The sequence below is a fragment of the Cebus imitator genome, unplaced genomic scaffold, assembly GCF_001604975.1.
Source record: "Cebus imitator isolate Cc_AM_T3 unplaced genomic scaffold, Cebus_imitator-1.0 Scaffold7, whole genome shotgun sequence".
In the NCBI taxonomy this organism is placed as follows: Eukaryota; Metazoa; Chordata; class Mammalia; order Primates; family Cebidae; genus Cebus; species Cebus imitator.
The window spans coordinates 2,901,651-2,915,400 of record NW_016107322.1 but is presented as its reverse complement, the minus strand read 5'-3'; the positions used below and the strand labels follow the sequence as shown (position 1 = coordinate 2,915,400).

Sequence of the window (13,750 nt, the reverse complement as noted above, 5' to 3'; positions counted from 1 at the left end):
GATTGCAACATAACTGGAAAATTACCATATGGATGTCCAAAAGTTTGGCTTCAAATTTGAGAAATCGAAACTGGTAAATAGCGTATTTTGGCATACTTTGGCTTGGTTGGGAAAGCTGGTGAGCTGGTTTGCAAAAGTTGTTGGAAAAATAGGTTATGTTAAATCATTAGAGTTCTGTTATGAAGAAAAAGATACATACAGACTTTCTAAGTGTAGGCAGTAGTATAAACTCTGCAAGCCTATTCAGATAGTTAGGGGCTGTTCTTCTTAAATCCTTCTTTAATTATTGGAGGTGAGGGAACTTAATACTAGGAAATTTCTATACGATTTATGGCAATTCTAGGAGCACCATAACATATATTCCCATTCTATTCAGTATTAAAATACACTACTATTATTACAGACATGTAATTAATTTGGTTGATATTGGAAGGGCGGTGTCAAATGTCACATCATTTCCCAAATTGCACAGTGTTTATTTCTTGAACTTAAGAGGTATTATTATGGAATCACAGCTGCACTACCACCTGTGTAATTTTTTATTGAAATTAGAAAAGTGTTGAAGGTTTGTTTCAGTTATCAGACGAAGTTTCCCATAAATCACTGACACAGCTGTGATGAGGTATACATAGAATAGCAAGAATAGAAGAAAAATAAAACAATGACATTTTTCTTATTTTCCCTCTCAATTCTTATAAGTTACACATGAGAAACATTAATAGGGTTATTTGGGAATGTTATGGAGTTGTCAGTATTTCACTTCTTAAGAACAGGAAATATGTAATTTTAAAAGGTGAACACTCAAGTCTGTTTATGGTGGGAACAAGTGCAGTTTTGTGATTAATGGAGCATTTAGATTGTGAGTAATTCACAAAATAAGAATGTTTCACTTCTTTTTACACCCATCTTTCTCCACAAATGTACTTCTAACCTTAAAATAATGTTCCTATAAATCTGTCACTGAATCAACATGCTTTACTGGAGATGAGATGGAGCAGGTTGCTGCTCCAGTAATATAATCTAATATGTCTTTAATTACTTTGAGTTTCTTACTATGTGGTCAATCTATGCCAGCAATTTAAATATCCATTGCTTAATATAAAATACTGTCCACCCAAGCTAAAGAATAACGTTAATTATATTCTCATATTTAAGTCTTTTCTATATCTAAAAGTACTGAAATTAACATGCCCTCTAGTTGAAAGTTCAGTACTATTACAAGACAGGCTGACGAGTTCAGTTTTATCTCTCTCTTATTGCACACCCCCCCCAAAAATGTATACTAAATTATATGAGGTTGAAAAATACCTTCATGTCAGAAAATTTTCACTTGAAACAGTTTAAACCTTCAAATTGAAGCCACAGAAAAATTATTAATGGCATTAACTTACAAGCCTGCACAACACACCCATTTAGGCATGTGTAAGCACACAAATGTGGCACTAATATCTTTAAATATGTCAGGATCAAAGAAGTTTTGCAACAAAAGAATAAGGAAGCTGGTCAAACATTTCTGGTTTGTATGTTTGTTTATTTAGTTTTCCTCAGTCCTTTGTACGTCGCAACTAAATCAATGTATCAGACTGATTATAGCCTCAACTCCAATGATTTGGGGTGTAATGAAAACCGTTACTATTTTCATCTGGCTGAATTAAATAGCAGTACTTATGAGGTTATACCACCTTATTTGAACTTATTGATAGTCTCATTATAGTTGCCCCATATCTATTTCTTGCAAGAGTTCCACAGTGCAATTATTTGTTCCTCTGAAAATAGAATGGCATTGAGTTCTGTTTTGATAGTTGCCTTTTTCTTAAGGTGTAAAATTCTCTGAAAGGGCAGGTTTATTTGTGTTGCTTCTGAAAACACAATACAGCAAATTACAGTGTCCATTAGGTGAGATACAAAATGTCTTCATTTCACATTTAATACACAGTGAGATTCTTTAACAATTGAATTATTTCAATAACTAAGTCATATGGAAGGAATGGCATTAAATCTTTTTGTTTAATTATCAAAAAGCTGACATAAGTCCATATGAAAAATTGCTTTTATGATAAGCTATGTGTTTGATGGAAGTTTGGAAGAGGCAGTCAGCATTTTGCTCTCAAATAAATGCCAACAATTTAGCATTAATTCATCCCTTCATTATCAAGTTTTCTCTTTCTTTATTAGATTGACTGGCATCCCTGTGGGTATTACTAGTACATGTGTGGTAGGGAAACTGTTAACTAAATATAGGTTACCCTTCATTGCATTGAATTTCTGTGTATTATGTAGAAGGAAAGATATATAAACACTCATAGCTGATTCATATATGTAAGGGATTTAGCAATACATGTTCATTTAAAATTGTTTATTTACAATTTGACACATACTGTGCTCTTATTCTAGCTGTAATACTAGAACAGTTCCCATCCCTTGCTTGCCTGTACTCACTATTCTTCCACGAAATTCTAGTGCCTGTATAGAATTCTACCATTTACCTCAAAAAACTCATCTATTTTGCTTAGCTCAACTTTGCTTCAAACCAGCAGATTTCGCATTGGTAGAATTCAATGTTAAATAGTTTGAACATAACCTTGAAGTGAATTCTTTTCTTTCCTTGTACTCAATTACCCTCTTTGAGCTTTTCATAAAGTAAAGGACTGTGCAAAGCTGCACTGTTAGTGCAGGCAACATGAAAGCGATAGAAGTAGGAAATGCTATGGGGAATACCGCAAATGCAATTTCTGCTTCTTGCTTGGAAGTCTGGAACCAGCAACAGTCTAACAGAAACCCTTTGCTTTCTGGATGATCCATTTACAGTGTGATAAGCACTGCTGTGGAGTTAATATCATTTCTCAGAAGTAGACCTTCTCATACAGTTAACTATGTGTAAAATTGTCTTCTTTTCTTTCTTATTTGACATATATCCCAGATTTATAACCAGTCTGCCATGTACTTCCACTAAACATTCTGATCTTCCTCTTAGTATTTGATTTATGATCACTTGAAAAAGAGATATGTCTAGAATGCCTTATTACATATATCTTCTTGAAACATTTTTGCTGAGTTATTTTAATTCTAATGATTTTTATTTTCAAATTCATTTTTCTTAATATAAGAAAATATTCATTTTCTTATTAATGTCTTAATATTTATATCATTCTAAAATGTGAAGTCATTTATCTGCTTTTTTTCTTCTATGAATATGCTCTTTTAGTGTTTGTATATTTTTCTCCATAAGGCATCATTTTCCTTATCCATAGAGAGTAATATACTGTTAATAATTCTGTATGGGAATGAACAATACTTTATATACAAAGTCTGAGTGCTTCTGCCCATGTTTCCATTGTGTTACATTGTTCCAAATCTGTTTATTATCAATAAATCTGTCTTGGAAATCTTAGTATACTACATAGTAAATTATTAATCTCATTATTTGCAAAATTGAAGGTTACTATCAAAATCATTCGTTTTGAGTAAGCCCTTTATGCCTAGGCTAGCCAAATATAAATGCTACATCATGGCCAGGTGCAGTGTCTCATGCCTGTAATCTCAGTACTTTGGGAGGCTGAGGCAGGTGTTTCACAAGGTCAGGAGATGGAGACCATCCTGGTCAACAGGGTGAAACCCTGTCTCTACTAAAAACACAAAAAAGAGCTGGACGTGGTGGCACATTCCTGTAACCCCAGCTACTGGAGAGGCTGAGGTAGGAGAATCGCTTAAACCAAGGAGTCAGAGGTTGCAGTGAGCGGAGGTTGCTCCACTGTACTCCAGCCAGGGCAGAGCAAGACTCTGCCCCCCACCAAAAAAGGCTATATGATTTATTAAATTACATAATTACAAATCGGGATGCTCTGCACATTGTTTTTTGTTTTTTTTCTAAATATATATTTTATTGCATTTTAGGTTTTGAGGTACATGTGAAGAACATGCAGAATTGTTGCATAGGTACATACATGGCAATGTGGTTTGCTGCTTTCCTCCCCGTCACCTATATCTGGCATTTCTCCCCATGTTATCCCTCCCCAATTCCCCACCCCCCAACCCTCCCTTAGTTCCCCCCTCACAGACCTCAGTGTGTGATGCTCCCTTCCCTGTGTCCAAGTGTTTTCATTGTTCAACACCCGCATATGAGTGAGAACATGTAGTGTTTGATTTTCTGTTCTTGTGTCATGGACATTGTTAACATTGATAATGGGATTTGCTTGTGTGATGCTATCAGTTTAATGCAAGAATTGTTAGATTTTTACAAACATGTGACACACATGTACTCTGAAACCATGTACATCTATTATGCATCAATAGAACAATAAATAATCAAATGCGTGAGATACACCATTTTTGTTTTTCTTGTGTAACTATGATATAGAACCCATTGCAATGGAAATGTGCAGCCACTTGTTAGTTGTTGAGATCCCTCACAAATTATATATCATGGAAAATCCTTGCTTAAAGAGAGAAACTTGTATTTGAATTCTTATTCTGCTACTAGTCTAAGGATTAATCGTTTGCTTAAACTCGCTTGACATCAATATTTCCACATATAAAATATTGGCCAAAATACTGCAGTGACTAATTTTGCCTGTATTGGCAAAAAGAAAAAGAAAATAATCACTGAAATGCCTTAAACCTAATGGGAAATTATTGTCATGTTGTTATAGGAATACCTGAACTAAGTATGGCTCCAGAGTAATTTAATGCTGTGACTCATCTCTTCATCACGGACTCAGTTTGCTTTCATTTTTTATTTTTTTGGTACCACCATTTTAGCATTCGATCTGTTTTTGTCTGTTTGTTTTTGAGACAGAGTTTTGCTCTTGTCGTCCATGCTGGAGTGCCATGGCACAATCTCCGCTCACTGCAAACTCCACCTCCTGGGTTCAAGCAATTCTCTTCCCTCAGCCTCCAGAGTAGCTGGGATTACAATTGTGAGCCACCATGCCTGCCTAAGTTTTGTATTTTTAGTAGAGATGGAGTTTCACCATGTTGGCCAGGCTGGCCTCGAACTCCTGACCTCAGGTGAGCCGTCCCTCTCAGTCTCCCAAAGTGCTTGGGTTACAGGCATGAGTAACCATGCCTGGCCTCCACCTGGTTTTTAATTTAGTAATATTTATTGACTCAACATGATACAGCAATTTTGACATTCAGTTTTTTGCTTCCTGTTTTATAAAGTTAAGGAAACCCTTCCCAGAAGCCCTTACAGAGAGTTCCTAATTACTTCCCAAACAGGATTGCATCATATATTTCACATCTATTCTAATCTCTGGCAGGTGTGCTGAAACCATAGTGCTTAGATAAGGTCAGTAAGGGCTTGAGAGTGGTGGATGCCCAAATAAACTACAGCCTCTGGCAGCAAAAAGTAAGCAGGGGTAGATAGTAGGCAGATAATTAGAAAGACATCCTACCAATATAGTACGTTTGTTGTCCAAATATATTGATTATATCTGTAAGTCACCCACCACAGTAGCTGTCACATAGTGATGCTTTAAAGAGGCAAAACTTTACTTATTGCATTCTACCCCAATATATGGAATTTCTACAATGTTTCAGGTACCCTGAAAGCCACTAGCAATATAAATATATTGAACACATTTGCTGAAGTCAAACACCTAATGATGGAAGAGTCAAAAAATATAGGACATAAATAAAACACGGAAAATGAACATGCCGACTCCTAAGTTAATGCTACAAATGTTATGATAAAGGGAAACTCATACTGCAATGAACAAAGATAAAAGAGTATTAATCACAGATTTGGATGCAAGAGAGAGAAGCAAGCAGGAGTCAAATTTGAGTGAATATGGTGATGGTAGACTTTATTCTAAAAGTACATGTTTTTGCCAGTCAGGGGAAGAGGGTTAATTTAGATTTTTCTGGAGGAAAATTCTACAATATGAATTGTAGAAACAATCCTACTAATAGGAACATACAAGGAGAAAGGAGTGATTGTAGAGGTTTAGGTCCCTGCTTCTTATCATATTTGGTTAGAAGGAAAGGGCTTCAGAGCCTAAAGAAGAGGTTCTTTGTTTTAGGATGGAGAATTTAAGCCATATGACTGTTGAAACAATTACCCTTCCCTGCTGTTATCTTGGGGTAGATCCAACAGCATAGTAAGATGGAAAAGGCTTCCACTCTGTTTTGCCAGCTGAATATTCATGGTTGGAAAACATCAGACTCTTTTCAGCCATGTTCAGGCACTAAGGCCTAAGCATACATGTAGTATGGTAGGTGAGGGACTTGATTTGCTACCTTCAACTCTCTAGTGAATTGATTGCCTTACAATTTGATTGTTGCAATTTTTCATGGAGCAATTTGGGAAGCCAATCCATTCTTGGGCAAGGTGACCCTTCCATCTCAAAGTCGTAGAACTGTGATATTCTAATTTTCTCCAATTTTTTTTCTTTTTTTTACTGTGATTTGTTAAATTTCCTTTCCCACTCCTTGGAAAGGCTGTATAACTTTTGGAAAACTTACTTTTAGAAAGTTGGTCTTCTCCAAATCAGTGAGTTTAAAACTAAATTTGCTAATCCAATTGAATACTCTAGCTCCTCTTTACCTCCAAATTTCAGAGAGGTGTCATACTTTAGGAAACAGTGATTGGACATATGATAATTATTTCCCTTTATTTCAATGCACTTGTAAAAATGTTTTTAACATTTGCTGCATTTGAGACTCAAAATGAAAAAACTACATAAATAGATTAGGAAAATAGAAGCATTTTTACCTAACTAGTGGTAAATTCTTCCCCTCTTGGCTGTTGTTGCTTACTTGATAATACTTTTCAGGGAGTATATGGCCAATATTTGGTTTCTTGTTGCACACATATATGAGTTCTTAGAAAAACTCCATGTGAGGGACTTGTCCATTTCCCAGGTTCCTAAGGACTCTGACTTGACCTCTACCACTTCTCAACTTCCATTGTTTTGTGATCTAGCTACTGCAGAGGGCTTTCTCTTAGCTGAATGCTCTCTTAATGGCTTGACATAATGGCTAGCATACGTAGTGCCCAATGCACTCTTCTCTTATGAAATAAAGGCATTTAGGTTGACAAGGGAGAGTCTTTATTCCCCTGCAAATACTTTCCTTTTGTCTTATCTCCATGTTTAAATAATCACAAAAAGTGGATCATCATTGCCACTATATAAATCAAAGAACCAAGTCAGGCAATTGATCAATGAGACTTGGTTCTTTGGTTTATATATAGGGCATATATATATATATATATATATATATATATATATATACATATACACATATACACACAATTATATATACAGACTACTCTTCCCTATATATAATCATCACCTGTTTTTCTCAGGAATCCTATTATCAGTCTTTCTCGGGTTTTAATAAAGATCCTACGAATATGTATGTGACAACATCTTGGAACGTCTACTTAGAATAACAAGTAAACATACGTACTGTCTAGTTATGCTTTTAGTTTTAGAGCATAAACTAGAATGGACAATTGTTTCAACAGCCTACATTCCCTCAATAACGGGATCACAAAATCACATATTTTTTGCCATGCACCTTAGTTGGGAAATAGTTCTCCACTCCTACAGTTAAAGTTTAGCTATAGAATTTGCTCTGGGAATGAACATTCAAGAACCAAGCCCAGGCCTAAAAAATTATTTCACTATTGAATCTATTCCAAAACATCTGAAACTTTTAAGAGAAAAACATAGTTGATGTAGTCTGTTTTTCTCAAGAGGGCAAAAAATACTCAGAGAGCCCTAACTTATGAGCTGAATTCTGACTAGTTTCTGCTAAGACCCCAGGCACATGTGGTAGGGCTACATAGCTCAGCAGGGCCAGCAAACTAAACTCAATCTGTATTGACTAACACTCAATTGTTCTGGAAATTAATGAGAATAAATGATTATTTTAAGCAGTGAATTTTAGAATAATTAATATGCAGGATTTTTGTGGCAATAGCCAAATAACACAAGGATTTAATCTCAATTATCAGGTTACTGTAAAAATCTAATTTAGCAAAATGATATACTGAAACAGAAAAAAAAGATGAACATCTAATATACAAATTTCTTTTTACTTTTACACTCCTAAACTTATTTTAAAAGTGGACAAACAATGACAAAGGCAGGTTTTACATTTTACTTTTTCATGAAACATGATTAGCTATTGAATACATTTGTACTAGTACCAAATTTGAATTTATTAACCAATTCCATCAAGTATCTTTTCATACGAATACACAATTCACTGCATAGTTTGTCTTTCTCTATGCAAAATCCTCTGTAATTAGTAACTTCACCTTCATGTTGATTCCTTATTACAATTATTCCAACATTTATTTTCAGTTTGATTAAAATGTACCTTAAATGCTTCATTCTTTTTTAAGTGTAACAAATTTGTACTGCATGTAATATTGAAAAGATTTGCAATTTCAGTAATATTTCAATAATAGTAAAAAAATTTGCAAATTTAAATTTAGAAAATTCTAAGCAATAGTAGAACACATGGTATATAAATAAGAATATTAAAGTGTTAATATGCTTTAAGTAGGAAAATAGTAAATTGAAAGCAAGAAGATATCTTTCTATTTTGTTTCAGCCATTTTGTAGTTTTTCTTGATAGCAAAGGTTTTCTGATTTCTAAGTTATTTTGTAGAAATTGGAGTAAATGCCACAGAGGAATTTTGGCCTCATCAAGTATATCAAACACTGTTTATGACTCCTGTTTCATTTTTGTACTTCCTAGTCCCTTTAAACACAAAAAACACGCCTTGGGGTTTTTCTTAAAATCATTTTGAAAGTGTGTTTTTGTTATGACCCATCAGTATGAAATATGGTTTTTTGATAACATGACGGCTAAAATAAGTTTTCTTTTTTTCATAGACGGATGACAGGTTGTATATGTGAGGTCTCTCTATGTGTCTTTAATGTTAAGAATTCAAACACACTATTGAGAAATGGTGCTTTAAAATGCAAACATGTAATATAGGTTCAAAAGATCCTTGACCATGCAAGGTTATTTAATTATATTTCAAAACTAAATAAAATATAATTTGAGGTTCAAATTAAACAGAAGCCAAATCAACCTTTAAAATTATATTTAACGGACCAATTTATTTACATGTTGTAATAAAAACCCAAATTAAACTTAATACATGTATTTTATACTTTACATGTAACATACGGGTCTCTAGCTCTCTTATTTTAGGAAGTTCTGATAATTGCAAGTCATGTTCCAGTCTATATCATATAATGTGTCAACAAGTACCACAGTTTTGTAGATTTTGATGCAGTGGTGTGAGATTGCATTTTCCTGTCATTTACTATGTATAATTATCAGCCCTAAGTAGCCAGTTAATACTTATGTAGGATCTGGTGGCTATTCTTTCTCTGTTTCTTGCACTGCATGTGGAAAGACATTCGTCTTCAATGCTTATACTTTAAGTGTAATAAGCTCTTTGGAATAACAAAAACCTTTTATTTAAGGGATAAGAAAAGGCTATAATAGCATAATTCAGAAGAAGAAACACATTAAGCAGGTAATTAGCAATGATGTACTTAAATTTTTGACACTGAAGATTTCTTGATTGTTTTCTTTCTATTCAGAACTGAGTTTGCCAATTTTTGTTTAGCATTCCTTTTCTACCAATATTCTTATTTCATTTATTGCTCATATTTTGGGCCATAAAGCAAGCTTCCACATATTTTTTTAAATGAAATCACACAGAATCTGTTCTCTGACGCTGATGGAATCAAATTAGAGTTAAATAGCAGACAAATCATACAAAATTATCACACTAAGAAATTAAGCAACATATTTCTAAAAAATACAGAGTTTTAAAAAGTCTTACAAAGAAAAACAATGTGTTGAGGTAAATGAAAATAAAAATAGAATACACCAACATTTCTGGGCAGGTAAAGCAGTACTGAGAAGGTAATTTATAGCATTCAATGCTTACATCACAAAGGTGGAAAAGTCTCAAATCAATCATCTAAGCTTGCATTTTAAGAAACTAGGGAAAAATATATATACTCAACATGGCAGGGGAGATACCACAATCACAAAGGTGGTTTTCCCAGGGCAGGGCTTATGCATTGCACTCCACATGTGCTCACTTCTGCGATTTCCCCATATGTGGAAAATTGGTTTGCACAATTTGTGTAGTGAGGAACTGCATTAGTACCTTCCTTTGTTTTTTCATTTTTTTTATTTTTTTAATAAAAAAAAGAGAAAAAAGAAGAAAATAAGCCAAATGCAAGCAGAATGAAGGAAATAATAAAGATAAGAACAGAAATAAATGAAATTGAAAAAAAAACAGAAAAATCAGTAAAGCAAGAGGTGAATTGTTTAAAAAGATCAATACAGTTGACAAGATTTTAGCAAAACTCACACAGACTTTTATATATCTATATCTATCTATATCTATGTATCTATCTATCTGTATATATATACATATATATCTATGTATCTATCTATCTATCTGTGTGTGTGTATATATATATATATATATATATATATATATATATACATACATATAAAACAATGTAGACCCAGAAACTCTGAGACAGGTCCTTGTTAATTTAGAAAGTTTATTTTGCCAAGGTTGAGGACATGCGCCCGTGACACAGCCTCAGGAAATCCTGAGGATGTGTGTCCAAGGTGGTCGGGGCACAGCTTGGTTTTACACTTTTTAAAGAGACATGAGACATCAATCAATATATGCAAGAAGTATGAAAGAAGAATAAGACACCAATTAACATGTGTAGGAAGTACACTGATTCGGTCTGGAAAGGCAGGACAACTCAAAGCAATTCAAAACAATTCAATGCAAAGGCAGAAAGAAGCGAGGAGGGTCTTCCAGGTCACAGATAGGTGAGAGGCAAATGGTTGCATCTTTTGAGTTTCTGATTAGTCTTTCCAAAGGAGGCAATCATATATGAATTTATCTCAGTGCTCAGAGAGTAAACTTTAAATAGAATGGGAGGCAGGTTTGCCCTAATCAGTTCTCAGCTTGAATTTTCCATTTAGCTTAGTGATTATGGGGGCCCAAAATATCTTGGGGGCCTAAGACATTTTCCTAAGATATACAAAATATATAGATAGATAGATAACGCAGATGCAACACACGGTAAACAGAAAGAGAACACTAAGGACAACTCTACAGATATAAATTCAGCCACTGAGATGATAATCAATGTATTAAAGAGTACAAGTTACCAAAACTCAACGAATATAAAGTGAATAATTTAAATTCTCTTGTAACTATTAAATAAATTGAATTTGTACTTCAAAACGTTTTCCCAAAATATATCTCTAGTTAGTAATGGTTGTACCAGATAATTATCTTAAAGCTTACAGAAAAATTAACACTGATATTATCTATACTTCTAGAAAATGAAGAAAGAAAGAATACTTTATAACTCATTTTATGAATCCAGTATTACCCTTTTACCAAAATCAAACAAATTCAGTACAAAAAAGGAAAACTACAGACCAGACCATCATGAACAGAGGGGCAAATCTCCTTAAGAAAATATATAGCAAATAAAATATAGCAATATATAAATTGATTATAGGCTGTGACCAGGGGCTTTTATTTCAGAGATGCCACACGCTGGTTTAGTATTTAAACTCAGTCAATATAATTCACTTATTAATATATAAATAGAAAAAGTTCATTACATTAACTGAAAAAATTTAGAAATAGAGGAAAACCTCAACTTGATAAAACACATATAGAAAACCTACAGCTATTATATTTAATGATTAATAATTGTATATTTTCTTCTTAAATCAAGAACAAGGCAAGGATATCTGTTATCAGTTCTCTTATTCAAAATAGTCCCAACATACTATTTTTTTTCCCATAGATTGAACATAAAAAAATAAAACTGTCCTATTTGGTAATGCTATGATTATTATATTATATTATGTATAATATACCAAGGAATGTGCACAAAAAATTCAATACATTATAAGTAAAATTACCAAATTAACATAGGTTCAGATTCTGACATGAGAAGGACTTGGTCGAGATTTGGTCGAGATTAACAACTGTGTAGAGTAACACAAAAGTAAGAAAAAGCTATTGTGATGATCCTGAACTTAAAGAAAATCAAGATATTGCTTACAGGCACTTAGTCATTGCCCCCCTACCACACACACACACACACACACACACACACACACACACACGCACACCCCACAAATGAAAGTGGAAGATTCAGAATGTGAATTTTAAAAAGAAAACCAAAACAGAAAAAAGATTGCACAGGTTGCAATGTGTAAATGATGCCAAAATTACTATAGAAAGTTTGGAGATTAGTACATGGGAAGATGCAAAAAAAAAAAATTCTCAAAATACCCAACAAAAACACCTTTCCAAGATGACAGTGACCCACACTGGGAAGAAGTATCTGTAGAGAATAGACTGTACATTAAACTGAATATAAATATTGGAAATAAAGAAGAGAGAAAACATGCAGATATAGTGGTTGAGTTGTCTAGAGATTTATATCTCCAAGTAACTACACAGAGAGGTTTGATACACACACACACACACACACACACACACACACACACACACACATATATATATATATATATATATATATATATATATATAAACAACTAGGTATTTTCTATAGGGAACCTATGATAAATTAAAGACTCAGGTAGAGTAAACATAAAAAGGTGGAGAAAGATACACCACCATAATATAGAGATATAGACAACTGGAACACAACAGAGGCCTCAGGAAGAACACCATACAACTACAACCATCTGATCTTGGACAAACCTGACAAAAATAAGCATTGGGGAAAGGATTTTCTATTTAATAAATGATGTTGTGAAAGCTGGCTGTCCATGTGCAGAAAGCAGACACTGGACCCCTTCCTTACACTTTTTACAAAATTTACTCCAGATGGATTAAAGATTTAAACATGAGGCCTAACACCATAAAAACTCTAGAAGAAAACTTAGGCAATAAGATTCAGGATACAGGCACAGGCAAGGACTTCATGACTAAAACACCAAAAACAATGGCAACAAAAGCCAAAATAGATAAATGGGATCTAAGTAAATTTAAGAGCTTCTGAAGAGCAAAAGAAACTATCTATAGAATGTACTGGCAACCAACAGAATGGGAAAAACATTTTTGCAATCTACCCAAAGGGCTACTATCCAGAATCTATGGAGAACTTAAATTTACAAGAAAAAAAAAAAAAACCATCAAAAAGTGGGCAAATGATATGAACACTTTTCAGAAGAATACATTTATGCAACCAACAAAAATATGAGAACAAGCTCATCATCACTGCTCATTAGAGAAATGAAAATCAAAACCACATTGAGATACCATCTCACTCCAGTTAGAATGGCAATCATTAAAAAAATCAGGAGACAACAGAATTAAAGCCAAACACTGCATGTTCTCACTCATAGGTGGGTGTTGAACAATGAGAACACCTGGATTCAGGGAGAGGAGCATCACACACTGGGGGCAGTTGGAGGGTGGGGAGGGATAACATGGGGAGAAATGCCAGATATAGTATGCACCTAAAGTAAAATAAAATAAAATAAAATCAGGAGACAACAGATGCTGGAGAGGACGTAGAGAAATAGGAATGCTTTTACACTGTTGGTGGAAGTGTAAATTAATTCAACCATTGTGGAAGACAGTGTGGTGATTCCTCAAGGATCTAGAACTAGAAATATAATTTGACCCAGCAATCCCATTACTGGGTATATACCCAAAGGATTATAAATCATTCTATTATGA

The 13,750-nt window shown here is 33.9% G+C and overlaps 1 non-coding gene across 1 annotated transcript; it reads left to right on the top strand.

Annotated features, from left to right (window-relative positions):
• Window positions 1–9,995: 9,995 nt before the first annotated feature.
• Window positions 9,996–10,158, top strand: LOC119472967. The gene has a single exon (XR_005202137.1). It is a non-coding gene; the product is annotated as a U1 spliceosomal RNA (small nuclear RNA).
• Window positions 10,159–13,750: the final 3,592 nt, after the last annotated feature.